We start from the raw sequence: 20,252 nt of genomic DNA, 5'->3' as shown, positions 1-20,252 counted from the left end.
AAGCTTGTGTCCCTATTTGTGCCCGTCGTGGGACTCCCCTAGATAAACCCCTTTTGAGCCTACATTAAGCCTTTTCTTTCATCACCCCTAAAATCCTTAACCTTGAACCTTAGTATAGCTACACTCCTACCCTTTATTCTAAAAACTTAGTGGAGCTATCTTTTGGGACTTTACTTGAGGATTTGGCATTGAGAATGAAGATTGAGATGAGGTCAAAGTTCAAGTGTGGGGGTAGACTTGTCCATGAAAAGAAAAATATATGTGAAAGCCGTGAAAAAGAAATGAAAAAAAAAAAAATATTTGTACACGGTTAGAAAGTACAATGCAAGATGGAGCATTTACAATGCTAGGACATGAATAATGGCTCAAAGGAAGCTCCTCCTCATCTTGTGGTACTTGATGCTCGTCAGCCATATCTACTACAAAATTGACAATTAACTAGAGGGGTGAGAAGAGAATGAAAAACAACAAGTAGTACTATAGTATTTAGTTTAGGTGAGAGCTAAGAATGGGGCATGGCAAAAAATGACTCGAGAAAGAGAGAAATATCGTTGGTGGCTCTCTTTGGCGAGCGGCGGCGACAAAAATTCTTGCTTGCTTCTCTATGGAAGCGGCAATAAATCTCTTCGTTTGCCTCTTTCTTCGGTTAGAGGAGGCGGTTTTGCTGATGTTGGGGGGATTGGAAATGGCATCTTGATCGACCATTTCTGGTGGGATGTTCCTATTAAGGGTGAGGATGGATCTGCTCTTGATCCGTCGATCTATCGCGGCGGCCAAATTCCTCTTGTTGGCAGTGGTGGTGCTTTGTGGCGGGTTTGTGTGCAACAGTATGGCGAATCTGGGCGAGGAGACGACTTCTTCTTCTTCTCCATGTCCTCGTCGTCTTTTGATGGTCCTAGCGGTGCAGATCTCGCGGTCGGTGCAGTTGGTTGGCTTTGGGTGTTGACAGCAGGGTATATGATCTTTGATGGTGGTGGCGGTAATTTGTCTCAGGTTGTTGACATTGGGACTGTTCTGGTGGCCACCACTGGTGCTTGCGACGGCGATGGAGGCAGGATAGAAGCCGACATGTATGGCGGCGGCGGCTGGACTGTGTTTTCATCTAGGTTGTGTACTCTAGGTCTTATGGTTGGGCCTGGTATTGGGCTGCTAGGGTTTTTTGGACCTAAGTAGTAATATTGTCTTTCAGGTTTAATGTAGCTTTGGGCCTTCATTCTTTTGTGAATGATGGGCCTATTTACTTCTTGCATTAAGATTGCAAAGAAAAGAGAGACCTCGTTATCAATTTATTTTCTTCGGGGCTCTACTTTTCTTTATTTTGGGCTTAATACTAAATGGTGGGTGTGGTAGGAGATTACTAGTTTGTTTGCTCTTTTATTAGGGGTGGCTTTGTAGTAGTTTCTAAGGAACGGTTCTTTCTGTCGACTCCAAAGGGGTTGATCGTTTTTGTACTGCTTGCTGAATTATATAATGAGATGACCTCTTTTACTTAAAAAAAAAAATTGACTAAACTAACCAAATAAATGAAAAATCAAAATGAAAAATAAACGACTAAACAAAGAAACAAGATATATAAGTAAAAATAAAAATAAAAGTATGCTAAAAGTGACCCAAAAATGCCAATTACCAAGGGATTAAGATCCGAAGACCCTAATCCCTGGCAACGGCGCCATTGGTACGAAAAGATAAATTTCGGATTTCAAATTAATATGAACAATCAGGTGGTTCCTCAAAAAAGTATTGTCCAAAATTGAAAGTATGTCCAAACTGCAGACACGTTACATTCTCGGTAGATATGCATTATCGTACAATTCCAATTCCTTAACCAAAGAGGTTAAAGAGGTTTGCAAATTGTGATGATGCCACGGAGGTCGGAGGGGATGGGTAACATCCCACTCCCCTTGAATCAGATTAACCACGAGAGAAGAATAAGATGGGTAGCATTTCGTCTTGTTTTTGGTTGCAACCAAAGCACGCATTTGACCAATAGTTCAACTGTATTGGGCCCAAACAGAAACCCGAAGTCTTTCGATCGTTGGAATTGATCTCCCGAAGATATAAAAATGTTGGACCCTAAACAGGGAAAGAATTCCGAATGCTCTGTTCTTGATGACGGCTCTGGATTCTACGGACCTCTTCCTGACTGCCCTAACCGCCTTTTCCCACCCACCCAGACCCATACCCCGTCCCCTTGAACTCTCTCTCCCTCCAATTCCCTCCACATTCCCCCACTCCAAACTCATCCCCAGAACCCGTTTCGCCGTCGATGCATTCCGCTATGCCGGCGATTATTCCGTCTCTTACTTCCTCTCTCACTTCCACTCCGATCACTACGGCGGTCTCTCCCCCAATTGGTCCCAAGGCCTCGTCTTTTGCTCCCCCACCACCGCTCGTCTTCTCACAGACGTCCTCAACGTCTCTTCGCTTTTCGTGGTTCCTCTGCCGCTCGGACAGCCCCTTCTCATCGATGGATGCGAGGTCGTGCTTATTGACGCCAATCATTGCCCGGGCGCCGTTCAGTTCTTGTTCAAAGTTCCCGCCTCCAATGGAGACTTCCAGAGGTATGTTCACACTGGTGATTTTCGGTTTTCTGCTCCGATGAAGCTAGACCCTTTTCTCTGTAACTTTGTGGGTTCAGACGCCGTTTTCTTGGATACAACTTATTGCAATCCCAAATTCGTGTTTCCTTCACAAGAAGAATCTGTTGATTATATTTCTAGCTTGATAGAAAGAGTTGGAGGTGAACATGAAGTTTCTGTGAAAAGTGTTCTGTTCCTTGTTGCTACATATGTGATTGGGAAAGAGAAGATTTTGATAGAAATTGCTCGTAGATGTAAGCGTAAAGTGTATGTGGATGCTCGAAAAATGGCGGTGCTGCGTGTTTTGGGTTACGGAGACAGTGGGGTGTTTACGGAGGATGAATGTGAGAGTGATGTGCATGTTGTTGGGTGGAATGTGTTGGGTGAGACTTGGCCATATTTCAGGCCAAATTTTGTGAAAATGGAGGAGATTATGGTTGAGAGGGGGTATTCCAGGGTTGTAGGGTTTGTCCCTACTGGCTGGACTTATGAAGTCAAGCGTAACAAGTTCTCGGTGAGGTCAAAGGATGCTTTTGAGATCCATCTTGTACCCTACAGTGAGCATTCAAGCTATGATGAACTTAGAGAATACGTCAGGTTTTTGAAACCAAGGCGTGTGATTCCTACAGTGGGCTCCGATGTGGAAAAGATAGACAGTAAACATGCCAGTAAAATGCAAAAGCATTTTGCTGGGTTAATAATTAACCGTTAATTGATGAAATGGCCAACAAAAAAGAGTTCTTGAGGGGTTTTCATCGTGGGACTACAGAAGGAGGTGGCAAGGTTCACACTGATGCCAAAGATTACACGATGGAGGGACAGGATCAAGAGAAAAAGGCAACACCTTCAGATATTGATACTATGGGAGATACTAATGTAGGCTTTGGTAAGGAATTGTACTCTCCTCTCCAAGAACCTGATTCACAAACTCCAATATTGTTGACTGATGAAAAAGCAGAGGAAATTATTCAACAACTTCGTAATTGTTTGCCGTCATGGGTCACTCGCCAGCAGATGCTAGATCTGATTGGGAGCTCAGGAGGGGATATTGTTGAAGCAGTCACTAAATTTTACGATGTGAAACAGAATTTCATGATCAAGGAATTGCCTCTACAAGTGCCGTATCTGTATTCGAGACCAGCTCACTCTGTGACACAGCATCACCGACAAAAGCAGGTTCTGTTCATGCAAATATTGATGTTTCTTCAAGCCAAGCTCATATTTCACCCAACCCAAGAAAAAGGAGGAAGATCAGTAACAAAGTTAACAAGAAAGTAGAGTTACAGTCAAAATTGGATTCGTGTGGACCAAAACAATCGACAATAACAAGGTTTTTTAGTAAAGTTTAGCCTGACGTTACAGAAAGTGCAGATATTGGATCAATAGGTGAACAAAACCCTAAAGATAAAAAATTACCAGATCATGTCACCGAATCATACAAGGATGCAATAGATCAATTTCTTCAGATAATAGATGGCAATGAATTATTAAAAAGCTATGCTGGTACCATTCTTGAAAAGGCAAATGGGGATATTAGTATGGCTGTTTACCGTAATAATGAAGTGGAGCTGGTGGTTGATACCAAATCAGTTCAGTCCAACTGTGGTATAGACAACTGTTCTTCTGTCCAAAAGAAAATTGAATTAGGGAAAATAGGAGTGGTAGCTGATTTGTCTGTACAGGGGTCATTACCAGATAACGTCGGTGCAACTTCTGTGTCACTGCCACCAGAAAAATACAATCCTGTAGAGTATGGTTAGTCTGTATTCAGTTAGGACAAGCCGTTGAAATTTTTCTCTGTAATGTCCTTTTATTTATTCCTTGCAGAGGTGATCTTGCATAACATGTAGATACATATGCAGCATGCTGGAGCAATGGACAACATGCTCCCTATTTACATCTCGCACGAACCTTTGACTTACTAGAGGATGAAAAAGGCAAGATAAAGTCTACTTCTATGCTTTGCCATCTGTTCAGAAGGTTTGTGTATACGCTTTGTTCTTATTTGATCGACCTTTATATATTACGAGTAACATACAGCCCGTGCTTTGCTGCGGGTGAGTGAATGCCCATTTCGCTACCATTTTCCGAGTGAATGCCCATTTCGCTACCATTTTCCCTTTGTATATATGAAGCTTCTTTTTCCTCTTCTTGTTCCACTACTGGGTCCTTGCGATGACCTTTTCTTTTTTCAAACATTAAAAAGGGTTTTCGCTTCCAATTCCTTTGAAATTGCAACTGCCTTAAAATTTAAAAGGATACATGGAGAGCTATATATTGCTAGTAAATACTTAATCAAACAGAAATGAAAAATTGAAGACGTGTCATTTTACATCCACTCATTTATAGAGAGCAATTTTGTATGACATTGATATTTAACATGTTTGAACAAAAAGCTATCAAATAATTAGTAAATAGATAGATCAAATTCATCTCTTGAAATTTTTACAACAGTTAAGGTAGGCTGCTTAACTGCTTATTAATTTGAAGATGAATAAATAGCTTCTTAGAGAGGCAAGTACTCTTCTTTTTGTTAGCGTTCAACAGATCAATTTGTAGAAGTTGATGTTCCCCGCTACTTGAGTGCTGCCAACTCATACTTTTGCTGTGGATTCTTCTTCGTCATAAGCCCTTGCATATACATTTTGTGTTAGATGATTGAAGATATGTTTATCTGACAATTAAGTGGTTTTGAGCAGTCTAGCTAGCAAATTAAGTACTTACCTGTTTTCCCTTCTTGCTTTGTCTTGGATTCCAAGATCCTTTGTTCCATAAATGAGCTTCATATCTCCCCGTCCATCTATGCCTGCATATAATTTTTTAACGTTAGGCTCTTCAACATTTAAATTTACCTGAAAACAAAAAAACAAATGGGAATTTCATACATGATACATCAAATTCAATAACCAACTTTCAAGCTACTCTTAAGAAATGCAGGCCAAGACTACAAATTAAAATCAAATTGACCCAAGATTATACCATGTCTCACAATCAATTATCAGGGACACAAATCATATATTAAATAAAATATCTCTCCAACTCCTTGCACATAACTTTCCTAGCCTATTAAAAAAAAAAAAAAAAACTTTCCTGACCTGATATCTCTAGTTTTCACAACAAATTGAAATAGAATTATATATTCAGCAATAGCCAATAGCAGATGTCTTGAACCAATCAGAAACCCAAAAGCACCAAAGAAAACAACGAAGTTCAACAAAATGACCTTTCTATGGTCTCGGGTGACTAGTTTCACCTCCTCAGAAAATCGTAAGGTACAACAAAGATGCTTCGAGTGCAGTTTCCAGTCCTTTGCCAAATCCTCCTCTCACCCATTAGCATGAGAATAAATGATCTCAGGTGCTAAATGTGCCTGAAATCACAAACCACAGAATTTGAGATTTAGTCTGACCTAAGGCCTCGTAAATGTAAGAGAATGAGTTTTAAAACTGTTTTACTTACCGAGATAAAACCATGCCTCAGAGTCAGGTACTCATAGTAACTGCCCGAAAAACTGTCTGAAGAAGCACACCTGATAAGAAAAGAAGAATACCCTTAAACCTTGTTGTCATAGCTTTTACATACTCCATGCATTACTGAGTTAATTATTTGTAAAATCCAACAATTGCAAGTACAAATTCCTATTAACAATGCAATAATGCTCAACTTCAAAGTAGTGCTTTACGTACAATGCAAAGGAAAACTGATGACTGGCTCCAGAAGTTCAAATGACTCTTTCTGAATGATGTATCCCTTGCATACCTAAACCTTCCTGAATCTGCAATGCAAACACTTTATAAGGTAAAAATCAAGAAGTTCTAGCGACTAAGAAAGCTAAAAAATTTGTCAACCGGTATCTGAGATGACATTATAGATTGCAAAAAGGAAAAAAAGTATAGGCCACAGACGCTTAATTTGTACGAACAATTGATGTGTAAAGGAAGTCAGCCTGCAGACTAACTAATTGATTTGCATAGTTAAATCAATCATCAAGTTGAAGAAATGGATGCATTTAGGTTTTAAATGAAGAGACTGAACCAATTTACCATTACTAAACTGGTATGCAACTATTTTGTCTCTTTCTCCCAATACTTCCATATTCTCATTTGTAGTCTAGAAAAACAAAAACAATGAATTGTTGAGAGAGAGAGAGAGAGAGTACCTTGTGCCTTCTCAAATCTGAGGTTGTGATGCAGTAGAGCACATGAAAAACTGCTAGCACAAAGATAAGTACATGGAGGTGGTGAATCCCATATGCAGATAAAAGGCAACTTTATATATGAATTCAGAGTTGGAGCTTTGAAAATGTCCCATAAGAAGGTCCATAGAAAATTACCTTTGATCCACACAATAAGCCAGAGAGTTAGCATATCTCTCTTGAAATAGTTGCCTAATGTCAGCCAACGTATTCTGGTAAATCAGAAAATCTAGCTGCAGCAACCATTAGTAATGCAACAGCTTCCTTACATTTCTCAGGGCATTCCTTGCAATGACAATAATGGAGCAAACTAAAGATTATAATGAGTTAATCAGTCCTCTGATAAGACGCTTTGGAATCTCTCACGCTTCATACATAAAATAATTGTAATCTGCAGTCATATATTAGAGACTTTAGCACCAATAGAACTTAACAAATGCAATACTACAGTAAACATGCAAGTCTTTTATAAATGTTCTAGTTTGAGCAAACTTTTATTTCTATATCTTTTTTTGACCTGATACATATTAAGATAGTATAAATAGCTAAGTCTGCCTGTCATCAGTTTTCAACTTTTCCCTAAATTCCTCAACACACTTAATAAAATGATTGTATATTTTGTATGCATTATTGAAATTGTATATGGCTGAAAACGTAGAGATGCTTTTTCCAAGCTTGTCTATTTTTGCCCAACTATTCCTAATGGAGGCTAAAGGTTTCATTCAACTTATTAACATTATAGAATAAGAAGAATGTACAAAGAAGCCAATAATAAGAAAACAATAGCCTGCTAATTTAGCACCAGTTATTGAACTTTAGCAGAAACTATAAATAATTATTGAAATTAAAGCAAACAACTGTAGAATAGGTGATTGCTTACCCTCAAGACCTAACTAAATCAATTTGGGGTAACCCCCCAGGTTACAACAACTGCCCAACAATTATGTCTGACTCCACTCAAGTTTCTTTCAATGACATGCATGCAGCGACCTTCCTGTAACAAAAAGCAAATTCATGCTTAAATCAGAAGCTCAAATTAGACCCATCACAACAATGAATAGTTACCATAGACTCTAATGCCAATGAATATACTTTAGGTTATTAATGTTTACATTCAGACTTGATTATTGAAATTGCAGAGCTAATTTCAATAATCAAGTCTAAATGTACTATACTTTAGGTTATTAATGCTTATGTAATTCACAGCTTTCCTCCTTAAGCTTTCTCAAATGTAACATACATTAGTTATGTCTTGTTGCTGATTGTAAACAATGGGAACTTACGTTCATTTTAGACTTCACAAATCAAATTTCTAGCCACCAGAGAGCAATAAGAGGAGAGAGAGAGAAAAATAAAAATTAAAAACCAATCAAATTTCATCTAGTTCCTAAAAAATTTGCTGGTTCAAGTCCCTGTTCTAGGATTTCAAAAACTCATGGCCTTGATTCTCCGTCATTTTCAAAGCTTTTAGTACCTGCAAATTCAGCTAAATTTCATTCATTCCAGGTAAACTCCAACCTCGTCTTTATCAATATAATGTGTAAATTCTTAAAATTCTGATTAAAATAGCAAGTAATTGGATACTCAACTGAACAGATACAGGATTCTTGTGAGAAGACTGACCCTCTTCCTATTTGGCCATCACCCTTTGCCTATGTGTTTTATGAAGTTCATCTGTTTCATTACTCAAATAATTGGTATTTGTTCGATATGACTTAAACATACTAAAAAGCCTTTTCCTCTGGCTCCTTAAACAATCTAAAATTTAGCTACTCAAGACTACTCTCTTTCATCGATTCATTCATCTTTAAAAAAACATACTAATTGCAAAGAACTTTTGCATAAAAGAATCCAATAGCATACAACCTTATCTAAGAGTGTACTGACAACATTACCACTCAATTAATTGCCGTTTTATAGTTTTTAGGGTTATTATCACAAATGGTACCTGAACTATACCTCAATCTTATCGATGGAACCTGAACTTCAATTTTGATCACAACCAGTACCCGAACTTTTCGATTTCATTTTAAATGGTACCTAGAGTCACCTCCGGTCAATATTCCAACTAAAAACGGCATGTAAGGCGATCATAGTGATGATTTTTGATGATTTCAAGGGTTGCGATCATATATAGTGATAATTTTTTGATAATAGACTTGCCTTGAACTTGATTTTTTTTTTTTTTTTTTTTTTAGATTTGGCTTTTTTGGCCGGAATAGTGACCAAAGGTGGCCTTAGGTACCATTTAAAATGAAGTCGAAAAGTTCGGGTACTGGTTGTGATCAAAATTGAAGTTCAGGTATCATCGATAAAATAGAGGATAAGTTCAGGTACCATTTGTGATAATAACCCTAGTTTTTATGTCTATTCTGGAATTTAGTTCCTCTCGCGAGATTCTAAAGGTAACAGTAACACTAAATCAGTTGGCATCTAGGTTTTCATTGCTGCATTGTATATTTGTATTGGCTATCCGTTTTCATGGAAATGGGCGGAATCTTATCATCAGCTTCATATGTATATATGACTTCATGATTTCTTTCTCATGCTTGACCATAAAAATAAAAACTTCAACAAATGCAGCTAATGACATTAACTTAATATATATATATAGCTTTTAAAATTTAAATATCAACTATCTGATTTTGATGTCAAAGTTGGTATATTATGACTGAGCTCTCACTAATGATATAAGTCGTATTTGTGTGTGTATACATCGACTAATAACAATATCTTTCAATACGAACCTGCTTCTTAGCCTTTACCATCAGATATAAATTACCAACCTGCACAGTCATAACTTTATAGGCGTACCTTTGTTCAGAACACTAATACCATTCTCAATACTTTCAGCTTCCACATAAGCATTGCCATGAAAGGTTCATAGAGACATGATTGCAAAAAGCAATTCCAACTCCAGATCTTGTGACATAGTTTTCTGACATACAAAAAAAAAAAAAAAGCAATTCCAACTCCACATAAGCATTGCCCAGCAATGTTCATAGAGACATGACTGCAAAATGCAATTCCAACTCCAGATCTTGTGACATAGTTTTCTAACATAAAAAAAAGAGCATCAGGAAGAGCAAAACAATATAAAATATTCGGATCAAGTTCTTTTATTTTCTAACCATAATCAGAATTGGGTGTCCTACTGTATCACATATGGCATCTCAACCCTTTAATCAACTTGATCTTAGAGAAAGCATTAGCACGAAGTAACACAGCTTTATGATACGATTACTAACAGAGTAAATTGTTAATATAAATGTTGAAAGTAATTATCAAACCTCGTGAGAAACAGGCAACCAAAACAATCGCACATATCATCCTTTGTCAAAAGGCTTAACCATGTTGATCAGCACTCTATGACCAGTTGACCACCAAAAAGTTTAAACTCCAACCAAAACTCCTGAATTAATAAATACTATCAGATTGAAGTGCAAACAACAAAAAGCTTATGTTCCATGAAGCAACCATGTGAAAAAAAAAAAAAAAAATTGCAGAAACCAAATGATTACTTGGAGCGACTTCATTTAGCACAGGGAGAGATAGAAACTGAGGAGGACTAAACTCAGGTTGCCCGACATTAGTATCCAAGTACCCAATTTTCTTATTCCTATAAAGGAAAAGTTGCGGACTTTGAAATCAAGTTTCATATACAAAGAATTCAATTAGATGATCTTTGATTAACAAAAGAAGCAAAGAACAAAGGTATTTGTTTTGATAAATTGCAAAATTTCAAAAATCAATCAGTATCAAGATAACAATACTTAACTTGTTCCAATCAATCTCATAAATCAAAATATTGCTATGTACCTTCTCCAAAAGGAACGCAAACTGATTTGCCATCTTCTCTTTTGTGTCTCAATGCTTGACGTTTTATACAGACTGCAAATCAGAGAAAAATAATTTCACATCAATCGTTTTCAGAAACATGTTAATATAGCTAGAATGAAACGTAATCAGTTTATACATAATACAAATAGATACTTTAGAAGAGAATAATAAATACTGTCACTATGATTTGCTGAGATTCAAAGAGTGTTATTTAGGATTTCTATTTGCACAGGAGAAGTACAATGTAATGAATAGTCCTTTCATTACTTACATTTTCTGTTCAGTAAAAAGTTGTTTTGTCATCAGAGGGAGAAAGAGGGCAATTAATCTTGCTCACTTCCCTGACTATCTCAGCAGTCAACCTAACACCCAAACAAACCCCAAACCCAAATTTGAGCAATGAAACCATTCTAGCATGGTCTTGATTGAATTTTCATCAATTTCTCTTATTCATCAATTTGCTGAGTAATTGAACTATTGATGCCATTATTATTAATATGGAGATAAGCTGTTGCACACCCAGTTCATCTACGGCCATTCCGCAGACGGACGAAAACCTGGAAGTTTGTGCTTTGTCCGTCTTCGACGAAGCTCAATTACTTAGCAACATCACCACCCTTCCTTCTCTCTCTCTCATGAGTCTCATCAACCTCAATTACTCACTGCATTTATGGAACATTGAGAGCGAGGAGAAATGAAAATAAAAAATTGGGCTACTCAATCTTCACACTCTGTGTCGGCAGAAACCCAAAACCATAAACTATGCTATCCTCCGGTTCATTCAAAATATCCCAAAACAACTATCCTCCTCAAAAACACTTGATAAAAGAAGAAAAAACACAAAAACAAAAAACACAAAACGATTCAAAACAATCAAGAACAAAACCACAAATCCAATTCTCACAAATACCTTCCAGCCGGTCTATTGTCGCCGAGATCTTTTTTTGATGTGAGCGACTCAGTTCCAAACCCGACGGTTATGCCTATCACGACTTTCTTTTCTCTTCCTCTCCTTTTTCTGATCTTGATCTCCTTCCACACTGTCTACTCACCGAGATCTTCCCCTCTTCTATCCCTCTTTTCTTTCTTCTCTCTTCTTTCGCTTTTTTCGATCTTGATGTGAGCCACTCAATTCCAAACCCGATGGTTATCCCTATCCGACACTGAGAAAAGCAAGGACGAAACCGACTTTTACATCAACTCGATATTCTCCTCAACAGTGAGGACAAAAAGGGCTTTTCCGGCACTTCTTAGGGTAAAACAGTAACATTCTTCCTTTATCTATCTATACACTATTATTAAGAGAAGAGGTTTTGCCAAAATGCATATGAAATTACATATGGATCCTTACATCATATATTAATTTGAAATTATATTTAATAACTAAGGGATAAGAAAGTAAATAACAAAATCAAAATTGAAAAAAAATAAGAAAACAATAATTTACTTATATGCAGACTATACTATTATTAAGAGAAGAGGTTTTGTTAGCCAAAATGCATATGAAATTACATATGGATCCTTACATCATATATTAATTTGAAATTATATTTAATAACTAAGGGATAAGAAGGTAAATAACAAAATCAAAATTGAAAAAAAATAAGAAAACAATAATTTACTTATATGCAGATAACTTCCCACTTACCCACTATGTGCATTTCATCTAAGACAAAACTTCCCACTATTTGTAATAACTCCCCACTTATTTTGAAAAAAGCTTTTCCACATCTATTTAATTAATAATTATCCACACCCATTGGGTGTGTTTTGTTCTAGTATATAGAATAATTGGGACTACCTTTTTATAATTTTTTGTTATTGCGGCACAAAATTGCTTGCAATCTTCTTACAGTTTGCTTGCCCTGTCTCCTGATGATGTGCTGCCTTTAGTTTATTTGTGCACCAATAAGATAGCTGCGGTTTGACCAAATGAAAAAAAAAAAAAAAAGAAGAAGATAGCTGTAGACCACGAAAATGTGGTTAGTTGACCTTTTTATAATGTCAGGTTATTAAGGGGTGACCTAAATTATTATAAGTCATTTTTGTTACCTAAAGGATCACAAGCACATGTAAGTGACCTTTTTTTTAATCATTTCCCCATATATAAAAGATATGATAGAGGAGCGCTCTAGAACTAACCGGTTACTTTCATATTAAGAAGCTAACCATCTTTTGGTCATATATTGGCATCTCCACCGTTCAGTTTTTAAGTCCCTACGAGCATATAATTTTTGCAAAATTTCAGCCAAATTGATAATCGTTTGGGTATTCATAATCGTGATTTACTAATTATGAACATGAACTGTTTATAGTTGGACAAATTAGGTATGTCCATTGATTTGATCTAGGTGCAAGTTTCTGTAGAATAAGCTCTCTACGTGTGAAGTCTCACATGTGTTTAGATAGATCAATATGGTGGCTGATATTCTCTCCAAGTCCAAATTGGGGTCTAAGTTTGGAGTGGAGTACTTTCAGCAACCTCCACCACAAGTTGTGAATGCTGCTCTTGATGACTTGTGTGAAACTGTTAGAACTAGGAATGCAGTTCTTACTTCCTGATTGTTTTCTATGTGTTTGTTCTTTGGGCCTTTTGGCCCCGATATATCCAAAAAAAATATCAGCCAAATTGATAATTAGTAAATCAACTTGCACCTAGATCAAATCAATGGACAAATCAATTTGGCTGATATTTTTTTTGGATATATCGGGGCCAAAAGGCCCAAAGAACAAACACAAAGAAAACAATCAAGAAGTAAGAACTGCATTCCTAGTTCTAACAGTTTCACACAAGTCATCAAGAGCAGCATTCACAACTTGTGGTGGAGGTTGCTGAAAGTACTCCACTCCAAACTTAGACCCCAATTTGGACTTGGAGAGAATATCAGCCACCATATTGATGTCTCTAAACACATGTGAGACTTCACACGTAGAGAGCTTATTCTACAGAAACTTGCACCTAGATCAAATCAATGGACAAACCTAATTTGTCCAACTATAAACAGTTCATGTTCATAATTAGTAAATCACGATTATGAATACCCAAACGATTATCAATTTGGCTGAAATTTTGCAAAAATTATATGCTCGTAGGGACTTAAAAACTGAACGGTGGAGATGCCAATATATGACCAAAAGATGGTTAGCTTCTTAATATGAAAGTAACCGGTTAGTTCTAGAGCGCTCCTCTATCATATCTTTTATATATGGGGAAATGATTAAAAAAAAGGTCACTTACATGTGCCTGTGATCCTTTAGGTAACAAAAATGACTTATAATAATTTAGGTCACCCCTTAATAACCTGACATTATAAAAAGGTCAACTAACCACATTTTCGTGGTCTACAGCTATCTTCTTCTTCTTTTTTTTTTTTTTAATTTGGTCAAACCGCAGCTATCTTATTGGTGCACAAATAAACTAAAGGCAGCACATCATCAGGAGACAGGGCAAGCAAACTGTAAGAAGATTGCAAGCAATTTTGTGCTGCAATAACAAAAAATTATAAAAAGGTAGTCCCAATTATTCTATATACTAGAACAAAACACACCCGATGGGTGTGGATAATTATTAATTAAATAGATGTGGAAAAGCTTTTTTCAAAATAAGTGGGGAGTTATTACAAATAGATTTTGTCTTAGATGAAATGCACATAGTGGGTAAGTGGGAAGTTATCTGCATATAAGTAAATTATTGTTTTCTTATTTTTTTCAATTTTGATTTTGTTAATGATTATCAATTTGGCTGATATTTTTTTTGGATATATCGGGGCCAAAAGGCCCAAAGAACAAACACAAAGAAAACAATCAGGAAGTAACAACTGCATTCCTAGTTCTAACAGTTTCACACAAGTCATCAAGAGCAGCATTCACAACTTGTGGTGGAGGTTGCTGAAAGTACTCCACTCCAAACTTAGACCCCAATTTGGACTTGGAGAGAATATCAGCCACCATATTGATTTCTCTAAACACATGTGAGACTTCACACGTAGAGAGCTTATTCTACAGAAACTTGCACCTACTTCTCAAACTATGCAAAGGATGAAAATCATCCGCCCCTTGATTAAGCATTCGAACTAAAATTTCAGAATCACATTCAATGAGAACAGAAGCACACTTAAGGGAGCAGGTGAGCTTTAAACCCAGCAGGAGACCCCAAGCTTCAGCCTCAAGAACATAACCACTCCCTAAGCAAGCAGAGAAACCAGATATCCAATTACCATCACAATCTCTAATAGCATCCCTAGCTCCAATACTTCTATTTTGAGCTTTAGCACCATCAACATTCAATTTCACCCACCCAGAAGGGGGCTTAGTCCATTTAACAGTCACAACAACTTTTTCGGTACCATGAGTGTCACAGGTATGAGCACGACCCGTTCAGCCACAATATCCAAGATAACATAAACAAGATAAAAAGGACACTAAAACTCACTATCAAAAATTCTCTTGCATCTCCATTTCCAAATAAACCAACATGTGAAAATAAAGATATTTACCCACATCAGACCACCATAACAACGAAGTTTGCAGTGAGTGTTAGCATGTAACCAGCCATTCCAATCTAGGTTCCAAGTCCTAGCAATTGAGTCAGAGCAAATAATCTTATTCCAGATAAGTTGAGCCATGGGGCAATCTATACGTAAATGTAGCAGAGTTTCTGGACAATTAGGACAGCAAGAACAACTTGGATCAAAAGTAAGATGTGACATGCTAAAAGTAGGACACAATTTAACCCTACAAAACATAATTGTCAGTATAGAATAAGTAGGGATCATTCAAGTTGGGAATTGAGGATACACATGTAATTGCATAAACAATTAAATAATTAAAATATAAGTATAAAGTATTATTTACAAATTAAGTATATACAAAAGAAACAAGTAATCGAAAATAGGGGATTTAGAATTAAAATTAAGATAAATAAAATAAAGAAAATGTATAAGGGTGGAACACAAGGAACAAAGATCAAAACCACATCTATATGCATGAAATCTAATTACAAATCCTATAGTTGATTTTCTATGTCATGAGAAAAAAGTTGACCATGTGAAACATTAATAAGCAAACGATTTCCCATTTTTTACTTTCCTTGAATATTTAATCTAAGTGAAAGTACTTAAATTAAACATATTCAACATGCAATCATAGTCTAGAAAGCTAGCTAGTCAAGAACATATTCAATGCTTGAAGAACAAAGAAAGGATGTCAACCAAAGTGCACAACCTTGTATGAAAAAGTTCATCTATTTGCAATCCTCCTTAATTGGTTTCGACTTCCTTTTACTACTTATGATTTAGGTTTACAAATCTATTAGGTGAATTGTTTATCTAAATCCAGCTCCAATTACATGCAAATCCTATAAGTGTAGACCCAAATAAGATAAACATGTAGAAGTATTTTGTAAAGCAAAACCAATAAGACAATCTCACATAAGCAACATGGATATCACAACTACAGAAGTCGCAACTTTTATTCAAACATAAAGACGGGCTTTAAACTTTGTACTTAATATTATATGTTAACTAATTACATAGTTCACGAAATCAAACCAAGCAAACTTAAAGAAGTTCATGAGGAAAAAGGTAAAATTACACCGTGAAAGGGATGAGATGAACACTTGAGACGTTGAACTTTGAAGATCTTGAAAGCAAGACTCCTCAAGGCTATGGCACAAGGTGGATGATGGCCAAGCAAGATGATGCTCACGGCTCCTCCTCCTCCTTGGCTTGAAGACGCAGAACTAAGAACTAGGGAATGGAAAGAGTTTCTCTGACGTTGAAGAGAATGAAAGAATTGGTTCCCTGAGGCTTCCAGGGTGCATCTATATATAGGAGATATCTAGGGCTTCTAGATCTTTCTTTTAATTTCTAGGAATTATCTGATTGATCCACACAACATTAGCTAATAAGATAATTTCATGTCATCCTTCCTGTGTCATCCAACCAATGAGAAGTCTCCAAAATAACACCTTGATTTAAGGGAGATTATTTTTGCCGAATTTCCATGGATTTTTCTGATTTTTATATCTTCAATTTCGGCCAAGATAAAATGTGGACTCCAAGGAATGTACCTGGACCTGTTTTCAACCTTTATGCATGTTGTAATCCATTGAAATTCTCCTTCATTATCTGTAGAAGTCTCTTTTTGGCCACAATCATGTATAGATGCATTTATGATTTAATTGTGATGTCATTATCTAGATATTTACTTGAAATTCGGCCAAAATCAATCTATGTCTAATACGGACTCCAAATTTGATTTTTAACCATATTTTCTTGTCAAAAATGACTCCCAATCCATATCACACTACACCAAAAACTGCATCACACTACGGTGAAAAAACGTCGTCTGATTTGAAGACTCACCGTCGTCTATCTCGATGTTGTCTGATGAAAAATCAGACGACGGTGAATTCACCGTTGTATGATACAAAGTCAGTCGACGTATATTTCTTAACACTGTTGTCCAAGAACTTGACAGATGCCAGACGCACCCATGCGCAGCACTTGTGCGTAGCAGTTCACACAACAGAATTTGCTTTTATGCCGTTGTGGGTTGAATTTTCATACAACGGTTTTGTAGTTTTGCTGTTGTGTGATTAAAAGTAAGACAACTGTGTTCTAGTATTTTCTGTTGTATGAGCTTAAAACTAGACGACGTTACTTATTGAAATCCATTGTGTGATAGCTATCAATGCGTTGTGTGAATACCTAGAATTTTTTTGTTCAGACAACGTTGGTTGACATTTCTGAAAATCTGTTGTATGATTGTTGCAAACATCCATTATCTAAATTGATTTGTGCATTAATTTGGTCCATTTTACCCAATGAACAGTGCATATATCTATTAAGCAATCCATCATAATATCTAACATTCTGTACATAAAACTGCAAAAGGCAGTATTTCCCAAACAAAATTGTCCAAATTTCAAGCCAACAATGAAAGAAGAAAAGCATTCCTAACTAGCTACACATGAATCAAAAGCTGATATAATAACTTTTCACTTCAACAAAACCTTCATGTGTCACTTTACCAAGCATCTTGTGCACTATATATATTCTTATTTGCATCACCTCCAAGCTTGTTGTGAAGCTTCACAAGTTAGCACATATTGCAGCACCAGAAGGAATGTTCCTATTTATTTGTGGTGTTGAGTAGAACAAATCTGAATGGTTCTTCTAGGATTTGGATATTGGAGTGCGAAGAACTATTTCCTCTATATCTACATCTTCACCATTCAAAATCCTGCACAAGATTTCCCATCACTTATCAAATACTAAATTACCAATACATGTTATAATAATTCGATGTCGATAGATAAGTCAGACTGGTGATTGTATCAGCTAAGATAGAGGTACATTTGAACATTATACACATTTAATTAATGAGACAAATAAGCAAATCGTAATCTACCAATGAGACTAAGCAGCTTAAATGATAGAGCAAACCTGAAATGCACAGGAGCATAAGTTTGAAAAAGTACATAAGTATTGCTCATGTTGACTTCACTATCAATCCAATCAATCAAAGTTTCCATTGATCTCTGGTATGCAGTTTAACATGAAAAAGTCAAATTAACAAATTAATAATAAACCTCTAGTTGTGAAGGTTACTAGTTGATGCCGGATGGTTTGTAATCAAAAGCATATTTAAATGTTGTAGTAGATGCACCATATATCCCAGAGAAAATTGCAAACAATTGACTAACAATATGGGTGTCTTTCAATATTTTCTTATGATAATGATATGAAATCAATATACTGAAATGAATTGACTGATAAGTGGATTACCTTGTGAACCCACTCAAACTCCCCACCTCTAGGATCAAATGTCCCGTGCTGTAGACTGATCAATTTAAGGGTAAAACGAGGACCACATTCCTGAGTGTTTAAGACAGGAAAGACCGTTAAGATCTACATTTATAAATGATACAATAAAAAATAAAGAAATAAACGTAAACTGCATGCTATGGTAGATGTGGCAATACCCTACCTTCCTATGTCACATAGATGGACAAAGAACGAAACATAAGGACATTTCAAGTGGTGGAGGAAATTCAGCCAGGGCCCTGGGCCAAACCAGATCGAGACAAGAAAGCAAATGCAAGTGGAACAAATAAATAATTGACACCAACCTGTAGGCGCGCAAATGGTTTTGCTTCAGCAATAGTGTCAGCTTTGGAATCCTTGGTCTTTTTGCCCTTTACTTCAGCCTGTTTAGTCTCTTTGGTTGATCACTGCAAGAACTAAAAATAGCAAAGGAGGCACACCGATGATGCCGGAAGAATATAAAATCTTGCTGGTTGTGGAAAGTTACAACTCGCCGACCACGAAAATTTGGTTCTTGAGGGAAAAGTGACTGTATTAATCTGAAGAAAGCAGGTGAAAGAAGAAAACCATTAGGAGCTTGAAGGTAATCAATCCTTACATAAGAAACCACTTGAAACTAATTGTACAGGGAAAAAAAAAAAAAAAAATTACCACACTATGTGATGAGGTGTATTTGAACCAAAAGGTCCAAATTGCATCTAATATAATGTGAGAAAACATTTCAAACAAGTTAAGGATTGCAACCTCCCAATACGATGACCAAGGCGTGTTGTAAAGTTGTTTAATACAAGCTCAGGCTCATGATTGGTTGGATTTCCATGATTCTGCAGGCATGCCAAATAAAGAATAAGGAAAGAAAATGATAGTTAACACACCCTACATTAATTCCCCAGAGATGAAAAATTAATACTTTGCAGAATTTTATTCTTTTGGACTCTTTCAAGATTTTAAATCTCAATGACTCCTCTTTTCACCAACTGAAGAAAAAAAAAACCTTTCATCGCAATATGTGGCAAAACAGTATAAAGATGGTACTGTTTTGATACATGCAACATATAGCAACGAACCTTGATATCCTTCCGTAAAACAAGCTTTGAGAGCTTAAAATGGGCAGTAGGTCCATTAGGTAAGCCAATAATTAGGAGAACATCTGAAAAATGATTGCAGTAGTTGAAGTCAGATAAAAAACAACAGGGAAAATATGGGGACGATCTCATTTTACACAGAATTTAGAAGTTAAGGACATCAGAAGCAAAGTCTGAGAGACCAACCTGGTTCTCGGCGATTGGTATGAACAACAATTAAAGAAGTGAATTCCTTTTTATTTGCATACTCTATAATCTGCAACAAGGAAAAAGATTACATATATTAACTGTTTGAACTCCATGTTTGTTACATTGAAAAAGTGAAAAACAAATTGATATAAAAGACAGAAATGGTACCTTTTTCAAGTCATAAGTGCCTCTTTTATAGTACTACGCATTTGGGATCACCGAAAGTAGTTCCTCTATAAAAGCAGGACCCCTCTGAAAACCACCAAAACAACAAAAAGCATAAACCTTAGCACACATTGGCAATCACCTTGTCATAAAATATATCAGTTCCGTAACCAACAAAAGCTAAAATGACATTGAAAACAAGTAAAAGACCAATACATACAGAAGAGTTAAATCGGCAAGTGGTGATCAATATCTTCGGATTCGATTCACGCTTCAAAACAGCACTAAACTCATCCGCATCATTTCTAACAAACAACTGCAAACTCGCTAATAACCTGCCACCATATATCTCATCCTTCTTCCCAATTAG

The 20,252-nt window shown here is 36.4% G+C and overlaps 1 long non-coding RNA gene and 2 pseudogenes across 28 annotated transcripts; 1 reads left to right on the top strand and 2 right to left on the bottom strand.

The window, feature by feature from the left end:
* Positions 1-1,996: 1,996 nt before the first annotated feature.
* On the top strand, positions 1,997-4,644 carry LOC112195010 (annotated as a pseudogene).
* A 216-nt stretch (positions 4,645-4,860) lies between these two features.
* LOC112195011 lies at positions 4,861-16,399 on the bottom strand. Of its 28 annotated transcripts, none has more exons than XR_005808869.1 (16): positions 16,207-16,399; positions 15,111-15,348; positions 11,525-11,777; positions 10,886-10,976; positions 10,594-10,665; positions 10,296-10,393; positions 10,065-10,186; positions 9,589-9,712; positions 7,655-7,768; positions 6,913-7,165; positions 6,739-6,788; positions 6,266-6,354; positions 6,039-6,108; positions 5,803-5,949; positions 5,304-5,385; positions 4,861-5,210 (listed from the first exon to the last, which is right to left on the bottom strand). It is a non-coding gene; the product is annotated as an uncharacterized LOC112195011 (long non-coding RNA). The 28 variants fall into 28 exon arrangements; XR_005808857.1 differs by lacking the exons at positions 10,296-10,393; positions 10,886-10,976 and adding exons at positions 8,058-8,248; positions 8,364-8,448 and having other exon boundaries at positions 9,589-9,830; XR_005808868.1 differs by lacking the exon at positions 10,296-10,393 and having other exon boundaries at positions 9,589-9,830.
* A 1,393-nt stretch (positions 16,400-17,792) lies between these two features.
* Positions 17,793-20,243, bottom strand: LOC112194596 (annotated as a pseudogene).
* Between the last annotated feature and the right edge of the window lie 9 nt (positions 20,244-20,252).

Source organism: Rosa chinensis, chromosome 3 (assembly GCF_002994745.2).
Source record: "Rosa chinensis cultivar Old Blush chromosome 3, RchiOBHm-V2, whole genome shotgun sequence".
NCBI lineage: Eukaryota > Viridiplantae > Streptophyta > Magnoliopsida > Rosales > Rosaceae > Rosa > Rosa chinensis.
The sequence above is the reverse complement of the archived record's forward strand: the minus strand, read 5'-3'. Positions and strand labels throughout refer to the sequence as shown.